Below are 27,350 nucleotides of genomic sequence, written 5' to 3'. Positions count from 1 at the left end.
GTAGTAATAACAATGGTGATATTTTGAATGGAAGGGTGAGAGGAAATGGAAAGCAAAGTTAAAGAAAAAGGGAAAAACAATAAATAAACATGTAGAAAAAAACAAACAAAAATGTTTCAAAGATATAAACAGGGAGAGATAGTGTACCAATCAAAAGGGTAAGCTGAACTGGCATTAGAGATACAGAGATGATTGAAATAAATACGTAAATAAATAAATGAAAAAAAAAAATCTCCAAGTTCAAATGCAATAAAATTTCAGTCTTAATAATTTTGGTTAGTCCCACAGCCTCTAATCCTGGAGATGGTGTCTCAGAAGTAGTTCTGTTGTTGTCTCATCAAAGGGGAAAAAAAACTAAAACAAAACAAAACAACACAACACAAAACAAAACAAAACAAAAAAAACCACAAAGTGTCCCAAGTTTAAATGCAATACAATTTCAGTAGGTTTTTCAGCATGGAGTTGTAATTTGGTTGTCTCATCAAAGGAAGAAAGAAAAAAAGAATCTGGAGACAGTTCTGTAAATGGCTATCTGAGGCTATGGCTTGCCTGCCTGCTGCTGTCAGCCTGCTGTTGCTGGAGGCTTTATTTATGCAGATCTCAGGGGTGAGCTTAGCACTCACCTGGCCCCGCAGGCTTTATTTACTCAGAGTTCTCCTGTGCGCAACCGCCACTGCTACAAGCTTTACCCTTTCCAAGCACACTGGGGGAGGTGACACTGCACCCCCTTTCTCAGGTCTGCATGTTTATTTACAGTTCACATGGGAAGTGGGCCTTCCCCCTCTCCTGTGGAGTTTTCCTCCCACCACCACTTTTACAAGCTTTCCCACTCCTGGTTGCTGGGTGGGTGCCACTGTTCCTGCCTTCTTCAGCTGGCTTGTGAGGGATTTCCCCTCCCCCCCCTTCAGCGCTCAGGGCACCCCGCCCTCTTTGCTACATGTCTTTTTTGTTGTTATTGCTTATTATTCAGTTTTTTTTTCTTTATTCCCTGGGTGGGGGTCGGTCTGTCCAGGGGGCTATGCTGATCTGGCCAAGGGTTGTCTGTGGGAGTACCATGTGCCGCTTAGCTCACCTTGTGGTCCGCGTCTTCCCAAGCCATCTGGGCACTGCCATCTGGTGGCAGTGCAGGCTGGTATTTTGTATATAATCAAAATTAAGTCATTGATTTTTTCAGTGATTCAATATTGAATCATTTCTGAATTACCCAAATAGCCATGTATCACTGACACTTTACTGAATTTTATTAACATTTATTAACATAGTAAAATCAATAATTATTAAATAAAAATCACTCTTTAATCATTCCTTTTAATATAAAGTAAAACATGTTTAATGAATAAATAGCAATATGATTCATTCTCAACTTGAATATGGAAGCAATATTTGTTTCTTTGGAGACAAAGATTTTTAAGCAGAAATAAACATATTCAAAAGTAAAATAAGGATGCTGAGATAAAAATCTTAATATATGCATATATTTAGAAGTAAATGAAAGCTTCAGTTGCTATTAAATTTTTCTTCAAGTAGCTTATTTTCCCCATCAAAGTAAGTAAAACTTTTGACAGCAGCCAAAGACTAATAAAAATCCATTTTAATTAGCAAGAGTAAATACATTAATGCATTTTCAGGTATAAACACAAATGCATCCCAGAATTTGTGGGTGTATAAAAACATATTTTTATTTTGATTTTGATAGTTATACAAATTCAATTACTGACAGTGAACAAGATTATATTTTTTGATAAGATTAGGCAGATGTGATTATTATCAACATTTCTGGAAACAGCAAAGATCATCTTCCTTTAGAATAAGAAATGAATTGTCACCAGCTAAGTAGTAAAAGCCAGGAAAAAGGTTTGGTACAGATATTGAGGGTTCTTAAAAGATTATCAGCAGGAAAATAAGTCCCATTTTCTTGGAGAAAAGAAACAAGGCTGAGATTAAACTAGGTTTATTTCAAGAACACTGCCATGTTCTGATAATCCAAGGAGTTCTTGCTACAGTGACATTCATTCCACCTTTGCCCAAAAATACACCTAAGGAGATGGAGGAACCATTATGTAAAAATCCCAAGCCCAGTCTTGCCTGACCAATCCTTTCAGAAGCCTTAATCCCACTGTTTACTGATGCTGAGATAAAAGTAAGACATTAATGTGAGGAAAAGCTTTTATCTCATTGAAGATAATGAGAATTTTACCATGCTGAAATGAGAAATGGCTTCTTAAGAAACATTTATTTCCTTATTCAATGATTTTAAGCATACTGTATATCTTTAGCATGTCCATCCTTATAGTAGAAGTGCAATGTGGACATGAGAATCTAACCCTACCCCATGACTTCAAATTCTACTAGGGAGAGATAGGTATAAGGTAAATATAAATACATAAAATTGGGTTTTAGTGTTTTTCTTATGAATAATGGATGCTCTGATAAGGTCCAAATTACATTCAATGGTCAGAGGAATACTCTTTAAGTAGGATAACCAATATGTTATCATTGAAACCGTGTCACATTTGATTTGTGATACCTCAGTAATCACAAAGAGACAAAAACTGCACATAAGGATGCATCCAAGAAATCAAGGTATATGGTCACCCTCTGAGACCCATTCTGATTACACTGAAGTCAAATGGAAAAAAAATTCAATGAAACAGAAAAGCAAGTACAAGAACCTTTAAAGTGGTAGGACAGCACCTGAAATGGGATGAGCTTTCCTGTTTGAAGAACTGAAGAATAAAAAATGGCTAATGTGACTAATACAGAATGACTTAGAGCAAACTATGATTCTGAAGCCAAGTCCCATCTATGCTTTTCAAAAAAGACTTGTTAAGAAATAGACCCATTCATTTGTTTACTACTACTTCTCTTTCATGCTGCATCAGAAGAGGGAAAAGACCTATAAAAGACTACTAGGCCTGACCACAACTGCATGAGATCTGAACTACCACTGCCTTGACCATCTACAATATCCCATGAAGACACTATCTCATTTACCCAGCTAGATTAACTGAGGAGGTATCTGGACTAATCAGATCATTACCACTGGACAATGATTCAGAAGATCACCATCCCCTTGATGGCAATAACCTTTCATTTCCAGTAGGACTCGTTCCTTCCCCACCTCCCACAATCCTTTAATATCCCTTCCAGATGGAATCATAGGACTAACTAGCAACCAAATTAAGTCATTTTGTTCTTGTATCATTTAAAAGATTCTGTATCTCTTCTGAATTTTCAGAATTTTCTCAGTTATGTGCCTGTTATCATCAACCAAATAGCTTTGCCCTCTTCCCAACTCTTTAACATTACCTGGACAAAAGTCTACTTCCAATTTGGATAAATATCAGACACTATTATAAAGGATTAGTTGACTAGTTGCAAAAGATCTCATGACTTACAAAGTCTAAAATACTTGCGATCTGGCCATTTACAGAAAAATTTGCTAATTCCTAACCTAGGGAAGGATTGGCATGAAATGCAATTGGAGCGGTAGTTACACTGCTATTAAGGCAGAAATATCTCAGACTGTTAAAGGCAATCATTACTGCAGTGACCATGTTTGGATATCCATAATAATAGAATGGTAGAAGCAGAAGTTACCCCAAGAGACAAATCTGCCGTCATTACATAAATGAATTATGCAGGTTGATATGACATGTTCCACACAATTTACCATTTGCTTTATTTATTAATAGTTTCCTTGGATAAAACATAAAATCTCCCTTTTCAAGTAGACCCACACTTATTTCCATTAAACATAAGGTAAATTTTGATAGCTTACAAGGTCCAAAAGAAAAATAATACTTGAATGATTATTGCCCACTTATAGTCTATCTCTAGGATGAGAATCAGAAAAAGTAATAGATACAAAAGATTAAGAAAAGAAAATAATACAAAACTCACATATAATGATGTGCTAATATGTGTACATCTTGAAACGAAACTTATAAATAATGATTCCAAGCTACCAAAGACATTGAGGCTGTTTAATGGCATCAGACAGGAAATAGTATGATACAACCTAATTAGAAAACACTATCACAAGACTCTTAGATTTAATAAACAAACTCAGCAAAGTTGGAGGATACAAAATCACATACAGAAATCAGTAGTTTTCTATATACAATAACGTATTTGCTGACAAAGAAAACAACCTCATTTGGAACAAATGGCTTTTCAAAAATAACCGAGGTGGTGAAAATCCTCTATAATAAATACTATAAAACTCTGAAGAAAGAAATGAAAGACAATAGAGAATGGAAAGTTCTCCCATGATCGTGGATCAACAGAATAAATACTGTGAAAATGCCCATGCTACCTAGAAAAAGAGATCTACAATTTCAGTACAATTCCCATCAAAATACCAATGACATTCTTGACAGAACTATAGTAAACAATCTTAAAATTCATATGAAAGAACAAAATGCCCCAAGTAGCCAAAGCAATCTTGACTAAAAGGGCAATGCTGAAGATATCATAATAGCCAATTTCAAAATATACTGCAGAGTCAAAGTAAAAAACGACAACATGCTATTGACATAAAAACAGACACACAAATCAGTGGAATGAAATAAGGACCCAGAAATAAACTTATGCAACTAAAGCCATCAGACCACAATAAAGGTGCCAAAAAACATGCTGAAGAAAAGACAGCCTCTTAAACAAATGATTCTGAGAAAACTGGATATCCATATGCCAAACACTGAAACTACATCCCTGTCTGTCACTCTGAAAAAGTTAACTGAAAATATATCAAAGACCTTAAGTAAAACCCAATACATTGAAACTAGCAGAGAAACACATAGGGGAAATACTTCAAGATATAGGCATAGGCAAGGACTTTCTGAATAGGACTCCAATGACGCAGAAAAAAAGAACAAGAATTGACAAATGGGATTGCATCAAATTTAAAAGTTCCTACACTACAAAGGAAACACTTAACCAAGTGAAGAGACAGCCTACAGAATGGGAGGAAATCTTTAAAAACCATTTATCCAACAGGAGATTCAAATATAGAACATATAAAGAACTCAAAAAAATGGACATCAAAAAATAAGTAACCCAATCAGTAAATGTGCAAATGAAGTGAACAGTTTCCAAAGAATAAGCACATATTGGCAATAATTATATGAAAAATGTTCAATATCTTTAGTTATTTGTGAAATGCAAATCAAAACTATATTGAGATTCCATCTCACCCCAGTCGTGATATTTTTATATGTGAATATAATAAATTTTAATCACATTGATGTCCTCATGACACTTTTCAATCATCTACTCTCCCCAATGCCTTGATCATTTCCTTACTTGTCTTTCTAACTCTGGATTATTTTGCTTAGCATCATGATCTCCACTTCCATCCATTTTCCTGCAAGAGGCATGATTTCATTCTTCTTGGTGGCTGAATAATACACTACATTCACTCATCAGTTGACAGCTACTTAGGATGATTCCATAGCTTAGTTACTGTGAATAGTGCCACCACACATGATTGTACAGGCATTTCTATTGTATTCTGACTTTGATTTCTTTGTGTAGACACCGAGGAGTGATATAATAGGATCATATGGGGATTTTATTTTTTGTTTTCTGAGGAACCTCCATCCTTTTTTCATAAAGCTGACAATGCATAAGGGTCCCTTTCCCCCACATCTTCACCGTCAGTTATTTTTTTTTTATATTCTTGATGATAGCCAGCCTGACTGGGGTGAGATGACCCATGGTTTCCTTATTGCACAAAGTTTTGAATTATTGATAGATATCTTAAAAGAATAGACAGCTCATTTGTCCATTCAGCTAGCACGGCTAGGAGACTGATTTCCATTTGAGCTTATATCAATTGAATTAAATTTCATGCCACCTCCTTTGACTCTATAGAGAATCTGGAATGTGCAGGACTCTAAGAATTCTTGATTATTATTCTTGATAAATATGTAGACCAAATTTTTGTGTAACTAAAATGTTTTTCTCTGGGTTTATATGGCTTGAAAATCATAGCAGTTATTAATGTCTAACATAAAATGACTTTAGCTCTGTGTCTCACCTTCCATGAGGCACTCTTTGCTCAGTCCAGACCAATCCTACAAAAGGAATAGATTTTCCTAAGGAAATAACATATTGCCAGTACGTATTGCTTGTCTTTTTCCAGAAACCTATTACTGATCTGCTATAGATGCATATAAAAATCACAAATATATATTTAATGATGTTAAATATACTTATTTTTAGTGTTGCTATTTTGCTAGTCTTCAGGGAGATTCCTAGTTTGGTGTTGTTTTGATTATTTACATGTATTGGGTATGCTAGGGAGAAATGGGAAATAAATTCAAAACAATTCTTCACAGATTTATCTGCATTTAAGTCTTTTCTGTTTCTTTGGACAGGAATAATTTTTTCTCTTTTTTTTTTGCAGTACTGGGACTTGAATTCAGGGCCTACACTTTGAGCCACTCCACCAGCCCTTTTTTGTGAAGTGTTTTTAGAAATAGAGTCTTGTAAACTACTTGCCAGACTGGCTTCGAACCATGATCTTCTTGAGTAGCTAAGATTATAGGCATGAGCCACTGGTGCCTGGTGCCTCTCTTATTCTTAAGGATTTGTGTATTCCTCTCTTATTTCTTTTCCTAGTAATTCCCTCTATTTACTGCATTGCATAGGATCAGAGATTAATTTATAGAATGGGGCAATTTGGGATATTTACAGAAAGATTTAGACTGTGAAATAGGGTCCATACCCTGAACTGTTAAAAACAAGCTCTACCAAAATGCTTAAATATACTTTAGTCTTGTTGAAATAAATGAGACTATTGGAGAAGATGCAGCATTCATTACCAGGAATCCATAGTGCTCAGTTGTAGTTTTTTTACATGGGGGTGGTGATGATGAGATAGAAGCTTTCTTCCCATTCCTAAATACCTCATAATGCTGAGCTTCAGAATGAATAAGATTCTTTTATAAAGATAGACATTCTGGCTAAATGTTACCATAGATTTTGGGGGTTTTTTATTGATTTATTCACATGTGCGTATATTGTTTGGGTCACTTATCCCCCCTGCCCTCCCTCCCCTACTTCTCTCCCCCATTCCCCTCTTGCTTCTACTTCCAGGCAGAACCTGTTCTGCCCTTGTCTCTAATTTTGTCAAAGAGAAGACATAAACATAATAAGAAAGACAAAGCGTTTTCGCTAATTGAGTTAAGGATAGCTATACAGAGATTCCTAACATTGCTTTCATGTACAAATGTGTTACAACCCAAGTTGATTCATCTCTAACTTATCTTTACACTGGTTCCTGATCCCCTTCTCGTGTTGACCTCTTTCACTTTAAGGTTTCTATATTAGTTCCTCTGGAGTGGGGAGCATGTTTTGGGTTTTCTACCTATCCCCATACCTGCTGTATGTGTTCTCTGCTTGTTATGTGATCCAAGTCCAACCACATTGCTGCACTTGCTCTAGACCTAAAGTCCACATATGAGGGAGAACATACAATTTTTAGTCTGCTGAGCCTGGCTAACCTTGCTCAGAATGATGTTCTCCAGTTCCATCCATTTACTTGTGAATGATAAGATTTCATTCTTCTGCATGGCTGAGTAAAATTCCATTTTGTATAAATACCACATTTTCTTAATCCATTTGTCAGTAGTGGGGCATCTTGGTTGTTTCCATAACTTGGCTATTATGGATAGTGCTGCAATAAACATGGGTGTGCAGATGCCTTTGGAGTAACCTGTGTCTCATTCCTTTGGGTGTATCCCCAGGAGTGGGATTGCTGGATCATATGGCAGATCTATGTTTAGATTTTTAAGAAGTCTCCAAATATTTTTCCACAGTGATTGCATTAGTTTGCATTCCTACCAGCAGTGTACGAGGGTTCCTTTTTCCCCAAACCCTTGCCAACACATGTTGGTGGTGGTGTTTTTGATGATGGCTATTTTAACAGGGGTGAGGTGGAATCTTAGTTTTTATTTGCATTTCCTTTATGGCTAGAGATGGTGAGCATTTTCTCATGTGTTTTTTGGCCATTTCAATTTCTTCTTTTGAGAAAGTTCTGTTTAGTTCAGTTGCCCATTTCTTAATTGGTTCAGTGATTTTAGCAGATTTTAGTTTTTTAAGTTCCCTGTATATTCTGGTTATCAGTCCTTTGTCTGATGTATAGATGGCAAATAATATCTCCCACTCTGTGGGTGGTCTCTTCAGTTTAGTTTTGGTTTTTTTAATCAAATTAGTTGTTGTTAAAAATTATTTGAAAATTAACATAAATTAATGGTATATTTTACTGATGGACTTCATAAACTCTAAAAATTATATGAATGAATGAAAACTCGACCTGAAAGAGAAATAAATCTCATTTTAAATGTAAGCATTTTCAAATGTATCTTGCCAAATTTTATTTTATTCTTTAGTATCAGTACATTTCTATGTTCAAGCAGCACTTTTCTGTATCGAATCAATTCAAGAATTGGAAGACCCACACAAAAAGAAAAGTAAAAGCATTTATTCTGCCCTCAAAAAGCTGATAATTTTGGAAGGAAGTGGAAATAAACAATTTGCCAATAACTAGTACAATACAGTGAATAATATATTTCAAATGACTTATAACAGTTCCATTAAAAATGTGGATCCAAGAATGGCAGAATGGTAGCACTGTCCAGCTACTTGGAAGGTAGAGATCAGGAGGATTGTGGTTCAAGGCCAGCCTGGGCAAAAAAGTTACCAAGATCTCAACTCAAACAAAAACTCAGGTGAAGTGGCACACTTTGTAATCCCATCTACTTGGAAGGCATGCATAGAAGGGTCATGGTCTGCAGCCAGTCCTGAGCAAAAACATGAGACACTATCAGAAAAATAATCAAAGCTAAATAGGGCTAGGTAGGGGGCATGGCTCAAATGGTAAAGTGCTTACCTAGAAAGTGAGAGGCCCTAAGTTGAAACCAATACTATCAAAAAATAATTTTGGGGATCCAAATGACAGGTACTTCCTTAAAGCATCATGTCATTTAAATAGTTATTATAAATCCTATTTGGAATTTGTCTTTTAGTGATTACACTGGTTAGGCTGTTTATATTTTTATGATTTTATAAAAAATAGTTTTAATTTTATAAAAACATCTAAGAGAACCCATAAATTCTACATAACTGAGGTATTGAACACAGTAGAAATGATATGAACAAGCCTGTTAAACAGCACTGTTATTTTACCAGGTCTGACTTTGTCTATTTCCTACAGAAGCTGTGGGGTGGTTTGTTAATGGAGACACTTTGTAAATAGAATTTTCAAAAGAATGTTCACAGTTGAGCCTCCTGTTGTTTTCTATTGGTTTGAATAGGGACATTCACAGCTGAAGAAAGCAGTTCCCAATTACCAAATTGGCTTTTTCTACAATGTAAGATAACACTAGCACATGTGATTTCTGGCATCTTCACAGGAACAGCAAGCCAATCATTTGCATCCTCACATTAGGTGTGGACATTTCTTCTCTGGGTCTAATTCACCTTAACCAAGTTATAGAGAATAAAATTTGGAGAGCTAGAGGAAACCCATTTTTTAAATCAATCATTGAACCTGAACCAAATTAAACTGCCTAGTGGGTAGGTTTTCTCCTCCCTGCACACTGGTTTCCACTTTTTCAGTATCTTTCTAGCTGAAGTTTCTAAGGGACTGGAATCCTGCCAAACTTAGTTTTGCTCAGGCAGATACACTTACTAAATCCATACAAGTAACAGAGGATTCTGAATGATCTTACAATGAAATTACATCCAAACAATACCACATAAGACCACCATTATTAACTTTATGACAGACAATACAAAATGAAAAGAGTAGTTGAACATTTATTTCTAAACACATCTCAGTGTTTGTCAGTATATTGACAGATTTTTAAAATTTGCACAGCACAAATGACCACTATCATAGTTAATAATGACATACAGAATTGGATTTCAAATTTAGCCTTCATAGTGATAAATAAACTACCACTCAGTTAACAAAATGAAAATTGATCAAAATCTATTAAATAACAGCACAGAAAAGTAGATGTTCATGTTTTAATTACAATTAATAGAGTGTATCAAATGAGAAGTTCTTCTAGCTTATGAAGATTGGTTCCTTGTAGAGAAGAGATGGTTCCTACAGTTGGATAAGAAGACTATTTCTACGGGGCACACATCATTAAATTGATTTTATTTCTTCTGTAACATACTTATTAAACTACAACTAAATACATTTATTAAGCTTCAAGTAAAGTATGCATTTTAGTAATTTTCAAAATGCAAAAGCAAAATCATGCATTTATCTTATAAGACATTAATAGCTTAAGCTAGTGCCTATTTTAAAACATTAATTCTATTCTAAAACCCAATAATAAATATGCAATGCCATGATGTGGTACAGTAAGTGTCTGTCCTCTACAGATTTAATATTTGCAGTTTTCATGATATACTGCATATGGTGATTTCTCATGACAAAAATTAACCTTTCTTTTCCAAGTGAAAATTTGAATCATGTATGATTGGATAAAATAGACACTCTCTTTTCAAATAGAACAATAATTATTTCAGCTAAACAATAAAGTACGTTTTGTAGCTTACAATGTCCTAAGATTCAGAATATATACAAGAAAAACAAAACATGAATGATTATTGCCCATTTATAGTCTATCTCTGGGGTGGGAATAGGAAATACATTAGAAAGAAGAAAAGAATACAAAACTCACATATAATCATGTGCCAATATAGCCCACACCTTGAAAAGACTGAAATATGATTTATAAATGACTCTTAGCTGTCAAAGTTATCTGGGCTGTTCAGTGTGTCACACATCACACATGATGTAACCCAATAAGAAGGCAATCTTACCTTTAGAGTTTTTATCTTCTACTATTTCTATAAAATTGAATGTTTGAGGAAGTTCTTAACAAGGGCATGCATCACTTCCATACATTCATATCGATCATTCTATACACAATAATTCTATCACCATGAGAAAAACAACTTTCTTAAGTTAAGTGAGCATCAAATTAACTTGTGCTTGATCACTATATGAAATACAAGATTCTCATCACATATACTATTAAAATAATCCATGCACTTACCCTATATTGTCCCTCATTATAAATTTGAAAGATGATACCTCCAGAAGGTAACTGGACATAAATTTACTATGTATCTTTAAAAAGAATAAACTAACCCCTTCATATTTGGTCATAATATCTACCATGATCTTTGCAAACACCTAAATATATTCACATCAATAGAACGCATAATTGCCAGCATCACATACCTCCCTTTTCCCTGTATATCGCATATGTGAAAAATAGTGGAGAACAGTAAACATTGTTGAGATACAGATGTGGAAGGATTCACCTAGACAGAAAGTGAGCTAGGGCAAAAATTTAGAATACCCAAGATCCTTAAATACAAGGGACAGGAATCATTCTATAATTCTTTGCTCTGAGCTCTTATCACATGCTAATGAGAAAGACTGGGAACAAGAAAGGAGATCTGAGAGAATGCCCATCTGTAGCACAATGACACTTTCCCATATGAATCAAAAGCAGTAGCCATTGGCTGAGGGGCAGGGAATTTTAGCCTCTATGTCCAGGAAAAGGTAAATGGCAGAAGTAAAAACTGACCCTTGGGCAAAGGCAAGAAATTGCCCCTCTCCTACAATAATACATCGCCTCAATTCATGCATACATACAAATGTCATGAGGAAACCAATGTATAACTATCTTAAACAAACAAAATTGTCATTTTTAAGGCAAAATTGGAGAACAGGAGGGCAGAATAGGTCTTGTCTGGGGGATTAGTAACACTGGAAGGGGGAAGGATGTGGGGAGAGGGTGTAGGAGGGTGAATATGGTACAAATACTGTGTACACATGTATGTAAATGGAAAAATGAGACCTGTTGAAACTATTCCAGGAACGGTGGAGGGGGACATAAAGGAGAATGATAGAGGGGGTGAATTCAACTATGAAATATAGTAAGAACTTTTATAAATGTCACAATGTACTCCCAATACAACAATTATAACAAAAGATAAGGAAAGGAATGGAATACCTAACAGGATCATTAAAAAGAACACAATGACATAGGAACATACCACAGAAATGTAGTTTTCATTTCTAGTAGCTAATATTATAAAATGTTTTTAAATGTGCAATGAAGGACAGGAATGTAAAACATGTTATGTTAAGAGGAGGGAAATAACAGGAAAGGAAGGTAAATTGAGAGGGTAAAGGAGGGTGAATATGTTTGAGGTACTTTCTATACATATATGAATATGGAACATTGAACCATGTCCAAGTCATTTTAAAAAGGGGAGTAGGGAAAGAGGGAGAATAATGGAAATAACAAGTCAAACCAGGGTACGATATACATATATATGGAAATGTCACAATGAAACCCCTTGTTTAGCTATTATATACCAATAAAAACATTTTTAAATGTTTTTAAAAATAAAAAACAAGAAAACAGGTATAATTTTAAAAAATGGTAAGCATCAGTGATCTCTTGCTGAACAAGGTGGAAAACCCTCTGCTACCGGTTCCAGATGACTGGTTACACTTTTATCAGGTGGAGGTACAGAAGCAAATTTGCTTCTGTGAGAGAACAGGAAGAAAATTCTTTCCAAATCAAAAGTCTCATAAATGCAAGAAAGAGTTTGACTGCCTTGGAGAGAAGACAAGCCAAAGACTGAAGCTGGGATGTAAAAACTTAGAGGAACCTCTTGCTGCTACCGTATACCTCGCACAAGGAGTGGCAATGTATCACTGGAATAATACTGACAGCATGAGGATTCCCTCTATGGTGCAAGTGTGCACGGTCTGTTGGAAGCTGAGTGTGAGGCAGTGTCACACACACCTCAGAAAAAGTCCCACTAATACACTAGGCTCACAGTAAGCAAAAAAGTAGCAGCTATGCAGCTGCTCACTGTTGGGGACTCTGAAAACTGGTATGCATTGAGAACAACTACATCCACAATAAAATCAGAAGTCAGCTCCAATACTACCTTATTTGCCTCAACTCCCCACAGCAATATCCTGGCAGAAGAGACATTTATCTTTCTAGTTATAAGTACTATTTATCTCAGTCTCTATTATTTTCTTACACATAATTCAAGAGTTCAATAAAAAAAAGTATGACAACACACACAAACACATACACAGCAAGTGAATAAATTAAGTCTTTTCCTCAAGAGGTAAGATAGGCAACAGAAACAGACACAGGAATGACTTAAATATTGGAAATAATCAGACTAAATTAGCTATCATTAATATATTGAAGAAGTCAGTGAAAAAGGAGGACAAAATGCATGTATATTCATCATAGAATTTTGGCAGAGCATATAAACCATGGAAAGTGATCAAATGGAAGGACTAGAACAAAAACAATGATGTCAGAAATGAGGACTTTGGGCTGGTGGAGTGGCTCAAGTGGTAAAGTACCTGCCTAGCAAGTGTGAAGTCCTAAGTTCAAGCCCAGTACCACCAAAGAAAAAAGAAATGAAATCTTTATTAGAAGGTAGGACATGACAGGAGACAGAGTAAATACATTTCAAATAGTTCAATGAAAATTATATGAATTGTAACCAAAAAGAAAAAAATAATGACAAACAAAACAGAAGTCATGATCAAAGGATCAAAACCCTGAACATAGACTCTTACTTTTCCATAAGTATCTGTTCTTATCTTCTGACATGATTTTCAAAATGACAAGACAGGCATGTATTCTTTGTTGAAGACTATATTGAAAGCCTGCTTTGAACATAAGAGTAGCAATGCAAGCCATTGACATTTGAGAAGATATATGTGAGAATTTTAAGTCAAACTCTTAAAACAGTGAGGAATCCCTTTTTCTTCTTCCCTCCCTCCCTTTCTTTTCCTTCCTTCCTTCCTCTTTCTTTCTTTCTTTTTTCTCTCCTTTCTTTCTTTATTTTTTTTCTACTCACAGGCTTATATGGGAGAATCCCACTAATGATAAAGCAAGCATTTTATAAAAAGCTTACTCCTAAGCACTACTGATTTATCATATCAGCCCCATAGTACTTATATTCACCTTACGTTCTGAGAGATAAATAAACATATTTTTAAAGAAGTTGCTAATTATGGTGGTATTACAGTAGCCAAACATATATTCTACTGGATATAAATCCTCAGGTAGTGAAACTTTAAAGTGAAATTTGAAGGTACTTTGTGATTTCTGTGTATAAAACTAGTGTTGTATCATGTAGAAAATCATCATAAAATACCAAGAAAATAAGCAGGAAATATTAATCATGAAGACTTTTTTTGGTGGCACTGGGGCTTGAATTCAGGACCTCACATTCACACTAGGCAGGTGCCCTGCCAGTTGAATGATGCCTCCAGTCTGAAAATATCTTTTAAAGTTTATTTATTATGCAATCTACTTAGTCCGGATTGTTCATACAATCTACATTGTTATATAATAACATTATGTTATATAACATATAACACAATTATTGATTATGCTATGCAGAACCTTACAAGACATAATATATTGTATATCAAAACTAAGTAATGACAGTACTAGATTGTCATTTACAATCTGGAGTAAGTATATTGTATAAAAATATTTTTTCAAAAATCTTTCTTTCCAAGCACCATTCAGAGAAAGATCAGAAAAGTTGTTGATCCCTCAATAAAATAATTAATAGAGAAGATTGTTTTTAGAATTTTATATCTTCTAAAACCCAAAGTTAAGTACTCTGACAAATGGCATGTTTAGATTCAGAATAAAGTTGTATCAATAGAACACTGGACACAAAACATCTACATATATAAATAAAACATCCAAATATGGAGTTTAGCAGCATATAAATTCCATCAAAAAGTTGGTTCTCTGCAGTAATGAAGAACTCTAAGATAACTTCAGTTTGTACAAATCAACACTGTCTAAAATTATACAAAGCTACTGTGAAATACAAAAGCCATCAAATGATCCAAATATTATCCCTTAAAACACTCTTAAATTTATTTTCAATTTAGATTTAATCTATTATCATATCAAACTACATGTAAAACTAATAATCTAACTTTAACATAATTTTCTTCATTTAACCATCTGCTGATCCATTCAAAATTCAATTGTTGACTGTTTATGATATGCAAAGCTCTACATTTGCACAAGATACTACATATTGTATAACTAAAATTTCCAGTAGAAATGATTGGCTGATTTAAATATGAATATAGTGCATGTTCAAGTGACTATAAAACAGAATGAAAATAAAAATTGGTTTGCACCAGAAAATAAATCGGCAACATTTCTTCTCTAAGTAAATTCCATGAACAAAGTATCCTCACTGCCCAGAATTGCATTTTCATAGAATCTAGACATTGCAGAGAACATTGGAATTCAAGATCAAATCATAAAGCTTTGTGATATACTGGCAGTGTTTTTGTGAGAGAGACAACTAACTATGCTATCATACATAAAAAGAGCATTTACTTGGTTATGAGGAACCATGGGTCTGTAGTTCTTGCTCTTCTACTATTTGTTGTGATTTTAGAAAAAGTAGTGTGTCTTAGTTTTCTCATTTATGAGAGAAAAGTAAATTCTAATGATCAGAGTTTTCCTCCATCTCTTTCAAAAAAAAGTTATGTTCTTCTTTTTCATCCCCTTCTCTAGTCCATTTATCCTGAAGTTTCCCCACTTTTCCTACACTTTTACCAGGTAAACTATGACATTGAAGAGCTTATGAGGAACATTCCTTTCTCAAACATTCTCTGAAAGACAGTGAGTTACTGTTAGTTAACAATTCTTTGAGTATTTATGCCATTGAGGTTGTTGAACAGAATACATGCTCCTCTGGACCATGAAGGGTGAGGATCCAAATGGCAGCTGACCAATGTTCAGAGCTATGTAAGAGCTCATCACAGAGCAAACTTGGTGGAATTAAAGTCTTCACTATTGCCATGCTCTGATAAACTGGCCTACTCAGACCCTGAGGAGCCAAGGCTATCTGTCACCTAGATGCTCTGATAACTCTAAGACATGCTGATTATAAAAAATCCCAGCCACAGTATATCCACAGTATATAGTAAATACCTTACCTATTCTTACTGCAACCTCAGAATGCTTATGGCTGCCACTCTTTGCCACTTAGGTTAGTATAACTGAGGAGATAAATAAAGTGAAGTAGCCATAAATTCTGATGCTATGGCCACACTCCTCAAGAGGAACAGACTCAGCATATGTCATTACTTCATTTTCAGACACAGAGCAGCACAGGTGCAGAAGGATTTGGCAGCTTAGCAAAATCAAGCCAGCACTGGAACTAGGAATAAAGAAATCCCAAATGCTACCATAGAGATGCATTATTACAAAATAATACTGTACAGATAAATGTCAAACTGACTATGAAGTCAAAGTGTGAAAATTCTTATTTTCCAGAAGCTTAAAACCTGGAAATGTTTGATAAATTCCTTTGTCAAGTCTATATTCCTCAGAAATTGTAACAGCACACTAATGACTACAATATTTCAGAAGATGTGTTTATCTCTGTTTTTAACATATGAGTTTATGTCCCCTTCTTTACCCAAAGTATCTGAGGAATCACACAGAGCTAAAAATAATATGATAAAGGGGGAATGGGAAAAGAGAAGAGAACAAATAAATTAAACTAAGTAGAAAATGGTGCTTATATTAGTCAGGTTTTCCTTACTATTACAAAATACCTGAATCAGCATATTCATGAAAGAAAAAAGGGTTTATTTAGCCCATAGTTTTGGAAGTTCAAAGTCCAAGATCAGAAAGCCCCATTGATAAAGGCTCTGGGAGGGCAGCAGCTGGTATCACACTGTGGCAAGTATTCATGAAGGAATAAGTAAGCGTTTCTGAAACCAGGAAACAGAGAGAGAGCTGGGTGGGGCCAGGATTGCTCTTTTTATTAGTTAGGCATTCCTAGAGTTTGAACTCAGAGCCTTTCACTTCCTATGCAGGATTTGTCAAATAGTGAAAGTAGAAGAAAGTAAATGCTATCCTATCCCCTTAAACCTGATTGGGAAAGTACACTGGAAATCATGAACAATTACAAAATTACTTTTCCCACAGGATAAACAGATAATATTGGCTTAAGTAAAGCACAACTACCTAACACTAAAGATTGAAAAATATTTCCTTGGTTTCACATAATCACTGATTGATGAAGTATAAGAAAGTCTTGGGCAATATATGATATCCAGTACCACATGACAGTCTCTTGGAGGCTGCATTAGCAGAATCTTACTTTATAAACTGATGATGAACTCTGAAATAGGGTAGCATGGGGCTGAGATGATAATTGATAGTGATGTGTATATCATGTCCTTTATTTAACTCTAAATCTTTGTAATTGTTTTAGTTTCACATAACAATAAATGTTTTTGTTTATCTACAATAGGAGATTTTATTATGAAACCAGAAGTTGGGCTTCAGAAAGCAGATCCAGAAATTGTAAAATTGAATGCATGTTTGGTGTTTTTGTGTATTTTTTGAAGGGTTATTTATAACTTCCATTATCCTTTCAGAAACTTTGACCCCAAATGGTCCATTGCCACTGATGTAGAAAAGGAACTTGGTGAAATATTTGTTTTGCAGCTAAGATTTTATTTTTTTAAGGCAAGTTATGATGTATTGGGGCCTGCAAATTATGCCTGGTATTATAGATATTGGCAGGAGCTAGAAGTACAGGTGTTGGGTTGCTAATTATATGCATAATTATAGACTTGTATAATCTTCTGAAGGAAGAGTAAAACCTTCAAAGATGCAAAGTTTTGAAAGTCATAAAGATAGGACTACTGAAAAGGCTGAGCTCTACCCACATTCTTAAATTATTTGTGCCTTGGAAAACAGTTAAATACACCAACATCATCAGTTGTCCAGAGAATCAAATTGCTATCATACATAAGAATCTTGGGCTGGCATAGTGGTTCAATTGATAGAGTGCCTGCTTAGCAAGAATGAGGCCTTGAGTTCAAATCCCAGTATTGCCAAAAAAAAAAAAAAAGAGAATCTTATAACATATAGCAAGTGTTATAAATATGCTTGTTATTCTAATTAATATTTATACTATTATAAACTTCACACCATGTGGAGAAGCTGAATAACTACAGGGAAGTTGAAGATACTTATTTTAAAATAGCTTTATTTGGAGTAGGAGTGTTGCTCAATGGTAAAGGGAGGCTTAGCATGAATGAGGCCCTGGGTTCAACCCCCAGCAACAAAATAATACTAATGAAGCTTTATTTGCCTTTCATCAAGTGAACAAGAATTCTACATCATATAACACCTGAAATATGTTTGGCATAGCATATGATTTGTAGACAGACATATCTAGAAAACCATGTTGAAGATGTATTTACCTGTGGCAGAGCCATAGAACAATAGAAAATCATAAGTGGTAGTAACTTTGACAAGTTGCCATAGGCTGAGTTAGACCAGTGTGAGAATGAGAACATTCTAGTGCCTGGAGTCTTAGGGGAAGACCTACATTTTCAGAGCCTTTACCTCCAGAAATTCCATCAAGTCAGCACAGCAAACCTCATGGTTCTGGTCCAGACACTGAAAGACTAATCCTTTAAACATTACCAGAACCTCCTCTATTACAAAGATCTGTTCACTGGAGGAAAGGACATTTTCAGAGCCTTATTCAACCTAGGGAGGGAATCCTTCCCATGCTAGCCCTTTTGAGCCTTCCTCTCTCACCTAAAGCCACTGAGAGTTGGGGAAGCTATTCAGAGAAGGTCACATCCCAGAGAAATAGGCACTTAAAGACTGAGACATACTTGGAAGATCATAGAACTCTACCACTTCCTCATACTTTACTACTATACTAAACAAGGGTCCAACATAATAGTAATGGATTGCATTTGACACAGGTACAAAATACAACTATCTGTAAGAAAGAAAACCTAGAGGTGAAAAACAAACACATTAGAAGTATATGAAACCTGTGGCATCTTTAGTTATAGCAAACAAAATTGAATTTCTAGCCAGATTCACATACATCTTCACATAAGAAACTTCATCTTTAGCAAATCCTATTAACTGATAAAAGATGTCCATTGTTCAACAAAAAAGTTGCAATGGGTAGCAAGACCAAGAAAAAATAGTCTAAAGAGACAAAGTGAGCATCAGTCACAGGCTCAGAGATGATACAGATGTTACAATTAACATGTAAGGAATTTTAATTAAATATGATAAATATTTTAAAGGTTTTAATGAAAAACATGCAAAGACAGATGCAAATGTTAGCAGAGAGAGTCCTAAGAAAGAATCAGAAGGAAGTGTTACAAATCAAAAATCTATAACATAAAAGAAGAATGTCTTTGGTGGGCTCCTTAGGAAACTACACAAAACCAAGGAGAGTCAGTGAGCTTGAAGATGAATAAATAGAAGCTTTCCAAACTAAAATACAAAGAGAAAAAAAATCTCACAAATCCAAGACCTGTAAGAAAATTTCAAATGTCTAGCATATGATTAATTAGAAAACCAAAGAAAGAAAAAGAAGAAATACTTGAAACTTTCCAAAATTAATGATAAACACCAAAACACAAATTCAGGACACTCAGAGAACAGGAGACAGAATAAATTCCAAAAACTACTCCTAGGCATATCATTTTCAAACCCAAAAATCCAATGCAAAGGGATCTTGAAAGAAACTAGAAGTTGTGCATTAGTGGTTGAGGTGCCTACAATCCTAGCTACTTGGGAGGCTGAGACTGGGAGGATCATGGTTCCAAGTCAGCCTGGGCAAAAAAAGTTCATGAGTCCCCATGTCAATGGAAAAGAACTGGTAGCACATGCCTGCCATTTCAACTATAGTGGGAAGCCTAAAGTAGGAGGATCAGGTTCTAGGCTGACCTGGACAAAAAGTGAGACCTAACCTCCAAAGTACCTAGATCAAAACAGAGCTGGAGTTGTGGCTCAAGCAAAAGAACATTTGCCTCACAAGCACAAAGCCCTGAGTTCAAGTTTGTCAGTACTAACTACCAAAAAAGAGAGAGAGAGAGAGAAAGAGAGAGAAAAAAACCTAGAGGAAGAAATGTCCTTATCAATGGAGGAAAAAGATAAGAATTACAGTGGACTTCTCATCAGAAATCATTCAACATGAGGAAAGTGGAATAAAATATTTAAATTATCAAAAGAAAAGAGATGCAAATCTAGAATGATATGTCCAGTGAACTTATACTCCTAAGGTGAGGGTGAATGAAGACCTCCTCACATGAATGAATACAGAGGATATTTATCATCAGCATGAAATATTGAAAATTTTTTCAAGAAGAAGAAAAATTATATGAGCCATAAACTTGCAACTGCATAAAAAAGGAGGAGTGTCAGAGAGGAAATAATGAAGGTAAAATAAAATATTTTTCTTATTCTTAATTGACCTCAAAAGATAATAGTCTGTATTAAGTAATAATAGTAACAATACATTGGGTGACTCTTGTATATGGATAAGTGACATAAATGCTAGCAATGTCATAAAGGATGAGAGGGAAGAATTAGAAGATACTTGGAATCCACAAGAAGCAAAATAGTACAAATTGAAGGGATATTTGAATTGCGTTGAATTTTATATTAAAAACTCTAAGGAATCAACCAAAGAATTTTTTAAGGGTTAAAACAATAAGAAAGAAGATAAAACAGAGTCATGTAAAGTGTTCAAATAAACCATAGAAAACAGAAAAAAAGTACTGGCAACAAACAGAAAACAATTACAAACATGGTAGATTTTAATCTGAATATATCAATATTCCTTTCAGTGTAGGTGATTTAAATACACAATCATTTGAGCCAATATTTTCTTTTTTTGAATATTATTAATTCAATTTCTCTAGTAGTTATAAGGCTATCTGAGTTATCCATTTTGTATGTAATTTCAGGACTTAGTTTCTTTTCAAGGAGTTGATCCATTTCATTAAATTATTAAAATTGTGTAATAGAGTATTTTATAATATTCTTCTACCTTGTTTTTAGTGTTCACAGGGTCAGTAGTAATGACCTCTTTTCAGATAGTTTAGTCTTTTTTGGTAGTCTTTGAGTACCCACCACTCCCCACTCCCTCTCTCACTTATAGTTCTCAAATATAACTGTAGAATGTACTGGAAATGCAATATCATGAGATAAGAGCAAATGACTGGAGCAGCCTGGATGTTGTCCCTGTCCTTAATAGAAGAGTATATGCTATAATGATTGAGCGCAGTGTGTCACAATTCCCCAGAAAATAAAACTCAAGGCAGGCTACTTTCTGTGGTCTTTCAGCAGCAGTGTAATTGGAAGACATGTAGAAACAAGACTCCATCCGTCCTGGACATCCTTCCTGATGCTTAGAGAATAGGCTTATCATCAACTAGAATTCTTCTGTTGTCCCTTGCTCATATCTATATGTCATAAACCTGTCTCAAGGAATTTGATGTGTGTGCATTGTATCTCACCAGACTATTGCGAGCCATTGAAATAGGCTTGCAACAATAGGCAGAGATTTAGTCTTCCCCTGGGATTGTTAACTAGTGCAATAGTGAACCTACTTCACATTCTTTTTTTTTTTCATTTGGTATTTTTTTTCTGTTTTTCTTGGTTCTCTTGGCTAGATGGTTCCCTTATTGATCATTTTTTTTCAAAAACAGGTATCAGTTTTGTTGACTTTTTCTTTCACTCTCTTTCCCAATCTCATGGATTTCTGTTCTAATTTTTATTATACTTTTATTTTTCTTTCGTTATGCTTAAATTGTACTTCTTGATCTAATAAACTAAGGTGAAAGACTATGTTACTGATTTTGGATCTTTTGTTTTTCTAATATATGCATTTATTATTATAAGTTTCCCACTGAGCACAATTTAAAAGGGGGCTTTCCCACAAATAGTAAAGAATTGTGTGTTTGTTGTAAGTTCCTTCAAAAATAATTTCTCTTGAGTCTTTTTCTTTGATCCATATGTATTTAGAAATACATTGTTTTATTTCTAAATAATTTAGTATTTTTCAGTCCACTTCCACTTTAATTTCATTGATTTCTAGTTTAATACCACATGGCCTCAGAAGATACATTGTACAATTTATATTCTTTTATATTATGGTATGATACTATAATTGTGGAAATCCATCAACTCCACAGCATAAACAGTGAATTTTATGAATACAATTTGTTAAAAATCATAATAGGTCATTGGAATCTCAAGATGAAATGTAGAATGAGACACACCAATCCAAGTGTATAAAACACAAATGATATTGACTTACAGGAGATTGGGGAGAAGATACTAACATGTAGTTTGGAAAGGTCTAAAGCCAAAAAATTGCAGACAAAAGAATATCTACCTATACTCTAGCTGATGACATTGCTTCTTATTAGAGTATAGGTTAACAAGTCTGATACTATTGAACACAAATACTGGAGTTGATAAGTTAAGAAAATGTTTGGTGATAAAAGTAAGGTTTCTCACAATGAAGAGGGAGTTTATAGACAAGCAAGGAAGGGGGGCCCATGTGTGATACAATAGAGTTGGAGATATGAATATGAGCTCATGTTTAATTTAGTATAGATATGAATGGTTACATATAAAAGATTTATTGGTATATGGACATATGGGGAGTACTATACACACATATATTTCCTTCCAATTAGCTGTGAGGTCCTAGAAGCAACGAGACCCAAACCCAATGAGTCTTTATACTCAGAATGTGGTTTCTAATAAATACCACTCAGAATTAAAGGAACCAGAGATCCTTGGGAAAATGGGTAATTTTAAAAGTAAGTATATAATATTTCTCCAGGGCAAAAAATATACTAGACGATATAAAAGCATCAAAAGTAAGGAAATGCTAAAAAAAAGAAGAAAAAAAAAAGAAGCTGAGGAGGAAAAAAAAAGCAGAAAGGGAGGCAATGACAACACACACATATGAATGCACGCATAATTATTCAGGGGATGGGCAGATCAAAGCACACAGCCAACTGAAAAGGCTTCCAGTGGTCAAAACTGTAATTTAACCAACAATAAAATAAATAAAGTAAGATGGTATTGGATGAAAAACATATATTTGTAAGTTCATATCAAAATAAATAATTGAATTATGAAAGAAATTGGGAAGAAGAGACAAATCTGTCCAGAATAATTCTATCTTAAATGCAGTATAATTTTCTACTCCTTAAATATGAACTGTGCATAGTGACTTTCTTCCAAAAGCATATTATGAAAAGGGGTAAAGATGTATAAATTTACAATGGAGAAGTATAAAACATACTGCTTAGTCAGCATCAGCTGTAATAAATAAAATTAACAGTATAAAATTTATATGTGATAATGGAAATGGAACTTTACATCTTCTAACTTCTTCCCCAAAATTTCTAACACTAGTCTAATCACAAAGGAAAACATCAGACAAATCCCTGAAAGAGATATCTTACAATGTAATTTACAGGTTCCCTCAAAGTGTCAAGGTCATCAAAAATAATGAAAGATTGAGAAATTTCCACTGCCAATAAGAGTCTACAGAGACATGACAACAAAATATGATGTGTTATCCTGAATGAAATCCTAGAACAGAAAATGGACAATAGGTGAAGACTAAGAAAATCTGGATAATGTATACTCTTCAGTTAATAATTACCCCTCAAATTTGACTTTGTTTTTAAAAAATAAGATTATATGCTGTATTAAGAATTTACTGAAATGTGTCAAAGCCAGATCTAAGAAAGACTTTTATGAAGATAAAGAAAATGCAAGGACATGGCCACTGAAAATAGATTCAGGTGATCAGACTGTGGGTACATTTTAAAGACAGAGCCAACAGGATTAGCAAATGGAAAAGGTGAGCTGCAATTAACTAAGCTACAGAATATGATGAGTTAATTGAATGGAATATAATTCAGCCATAAAAAGTATTAGACTACTGGTACAACATGGGTGATCCTTAGAAACATTTTGCCAGGTGAAAGGAGCCAGCCACAAATGACCAGATACTGTAGAATCACTTTTATGTGAAATGTCCAGAATAGGCAAATCCATAGAGACAAAAAGTAGATTAGCAGTTCCCAGAGGTAGAGAAAGGAATTGGTAGGGAATGACTTATTATGCACATAGGGTTTCTTTGGGGAATGATAAAATATTCTAAAATTAAATATTGATGATAAAAAGTGGTGGCATCAAACTTTATTCTGTATATATATTTATACATAGGTTTTTAATAAAAGTTGTTGAGGATGTTAGGGGATATGTTAAGAACGTAATATCTAATTCTTGCTTGTTTGTTTTTGTGGTACTAGTGTTTGAATTCAGGGCCTTGTGCTGAGGCAAGTACCCTACCACTTGAACCACACCTTTAGCCCCTGGGATATCTATTTCTTGAATTTAGGGTTTAGCCTGATCTGGCAATATAAATCTAGAATAAGTGTAGAGGGAATAAATAGAAATAGAAGAGAGACATGGTCTCATTACTGAGGACTTGGTTATTCCCATATTAGAAAGTCAGAGAGAGGAGGTAGAGCCAGCAAAGATGAATAAGAAAAGGTAAACCTGTGAATCCTCTAGAACTCAAATGGGGACAGAATCATTAACTATGTCAAATACTGGGCTGGTAGAGTGACTCAGGTTGCAGAGCACCTGCCTAGCAAGTGTGAGGCCCTGAGTGCTGAAAAAAAGAAACAAAAAAACAAAATTGTGTCAAATACTGCAGAAAGTTAAGTAAGAATAAGTCTGAGTCTTTGCAATTCACTGTAGGGTTTGTTATAGAGTATGGTACAAATATTGGGCGCACATATGTAAATGGAAAAATGAGACCTGTTGAAAGTATTCCAGGAAAAGGGGACGGGGAGAAAAGAGAACGGGGAGGGGGGATAAAGGAAAATGGTGGAGAGGGTGAATTCAACTATGATATATATGATATATTGTAAGAACTTTCATAAGTGCCACAATATACCCCAAGCACAATAAAATAATAAATTTAACAAAGAAGAGTATGGTGAAGAGTATGAGAATGATCTGAGTGCAAAATATGAGAGAAAGTCCTGGTTAGTGATTGAAGAAACAATGTTAGAGGGAGAATGAAGAAGCAGACTCTAGGGAGCTCAAGGAATTAGGTGTTAAAAGAAATAAAACCACAATGGAAAGAAAAAAAAAAGGAGAGAGATTTGTTTTAACTTGTTGATGGTGCTGCCATATACAGGCAAATAAAACATCATCAGTATAAACATGGGAAACTTTCAGTAGGATAAAAATGTACTGTTGCAAGAGGGAAAAGAGAAATTGCTGGAACATCCTCCAATAGACTGGAGGTGAGAGCTAATGTACAAATAAAGAGCGGACCTTAGGGAGGAGCAGGAAGAGTTCACCCACTGTAGAGGCAGAGTCTGTAAGCACTGGTAGATAAATGTAATTTAACACATGAGTTGTTGGCTAAGTTTCTCTATTTTTTCCCCTTAACATAGAAAACAAGCTTATCAGCTAGAAGATTTCAGGGTGCTTTGAGAGGACTGTGTAAGAGAAAAAGAAACAAATCATCTTATTGAAGAGTGGGAGATTAATTGAACTAGGGGGATAAGGTATGATTGGCAGGTCTCCATGAATCCAAAGTGAGACCAGTTAGCATTTATCTATGTTTGTTTTGTTTTTCTCAGTCATGTTCACTTGCATGGATGCATATATGGAGAGAGAAATGATCTTATTTTAACTTAAATTGTCTTTTACTCAAGAGAAGAGCATGAAGTAAGGGAGTTAAGAATGTAAGCAAGGAAGTAATTGTAATACTAAGTCATAGAATTTATGTTGAGTAAAAGGAAAGAAAGGAAGATATACATAAGTGTTGGAGCCAGCAATGGGACCTTCCTGTGTGAGTTGGTACCTGGCCTTGTGAGAAAGCACCAAGGAACTGATGCAAAAGTCTCAGGCTAGACTGTACCTGTGTGAGTTGGTATCTGGCCTGGTGAGAAAGCCAGACATCCAGAAAAACAATATTCAAGGTTCCCAGATGGTTTCATGTCCTTCAGATGTAAATAAGAAAATTATGCTGACCATGTGCTTCTCCTGCTTCTCTGTTCCCACTTTAAAGGAGACATAACAAAGAGTTAATTTTAACTGTGTTTCCCTGTGCTAATGTAACCTTGAAACATAATACTTGGCATGCTTTTTCTGACCAAATGCTCTCTGTGTAAAAGAAGTTTATAAAAAGCAATGTATAATTCATTAAAGTGGCTATTGAGCAGGACTCAGTAGTCCCCTCATCTCTTCCGGCTTCAGTCATCCAGGTTCCGCTGGTAAACAGCATTACATATAAGGACATAAGATCAGAGAGTTTTGCATTCACTACGTCATAGGATTATTAATGGATTTGGGCTACGGAGGGAAAGAACTGAAAAGAAAGACAAGGTGGTAGAGAATAGGATGCTTGACAGTGGGTTTATAGAGAAGGTGCACTTATTGTTAATGACAGGTCTAGAACATGGCAGGATAGTGGGCAGCTGAAGACTGAGCCATAATGTCAGAGAAGATAAAAGAATGATAAGATAGGGTGCTGGAAGGTGCATCTACATAGGTTTTTAAACCTCCAAAAATGATGACTGAGGTAGTGTTAGGATGACACACTAAGTCATGAGTAAAATCTTTTGAAAGTGAACAGGAATTAATAAAATGGGGAGAGAGATACAGCTGAGGGTAAGTACAGCAGGACAGTACTAAAGTTAGAAGACATGAGGGTCGTGAAAATGGATACTAGTGGTCAAGGAGAGTGAGAATCATTGGATGCTGCAAAGACGAGCAAGGAAAAAAACCTTCCTACTTCCAAGCCCAAGGGCAGAGAAGACACTCACCACTTCAGAGTGATGCAGGGAAAGCAATGTTTCAGAAAAGAGATAGGTTTCAAGACAGCCAAACAAGAATGTGAAGGAATTTCACAGAAGAGAAAGATACAAGGAAAGACTTCCAAGAGATGAAAAAAAGACTTTGCACAGAGCTCCACAGCATTGGAGTCTGTTGGATGGGGATGGCGTAGTGACCTATGCCACACACACACAAGAATGCACATGGTAACACTGTGCGTTGTATTCACATGATAATCACAAGGCTGAGTTGGCCTGAGCAGTGGGAATGCATGGATATGGGAATTGTCTTCTCACATTTGTGCAGAGGACTGTAGCTCTCTCTTGACCTCTGCTAATGGTGCTATTTGTTTGTATGTATAATTGACCTTTTTAATAATCCAGACCATGGAAAGAATATTACTAGAGTCTGAGTTATAGGGAAATTTGCCAAAATTGTTCCAAGATTACATATCTGAAAAATGAATCCTCTTATTAGTGAGGCTCAAGCTTCTGTGATCTCATTCTGCAGAGGCCTATTAGCCAATAACATTCTAGAGCC

The sequence above is a fragment of the Castor canadensis genome, chromosome 1 (genome assembly GCF_047511655.1).
Source record: "Castor canadensis chromosome 1, mCasCan1.hap1v2, whole genome shotgun sequence".
NCBI classification, from domain to species: domain Eukaryota; kingdom Metazoa; phylum Chordata; class Mammalia; order Rodentia; family Castoridae; genus Castor; species Castor canadensis.
This window is presented reverse-complemented; position numbering follows the sequence as displayed.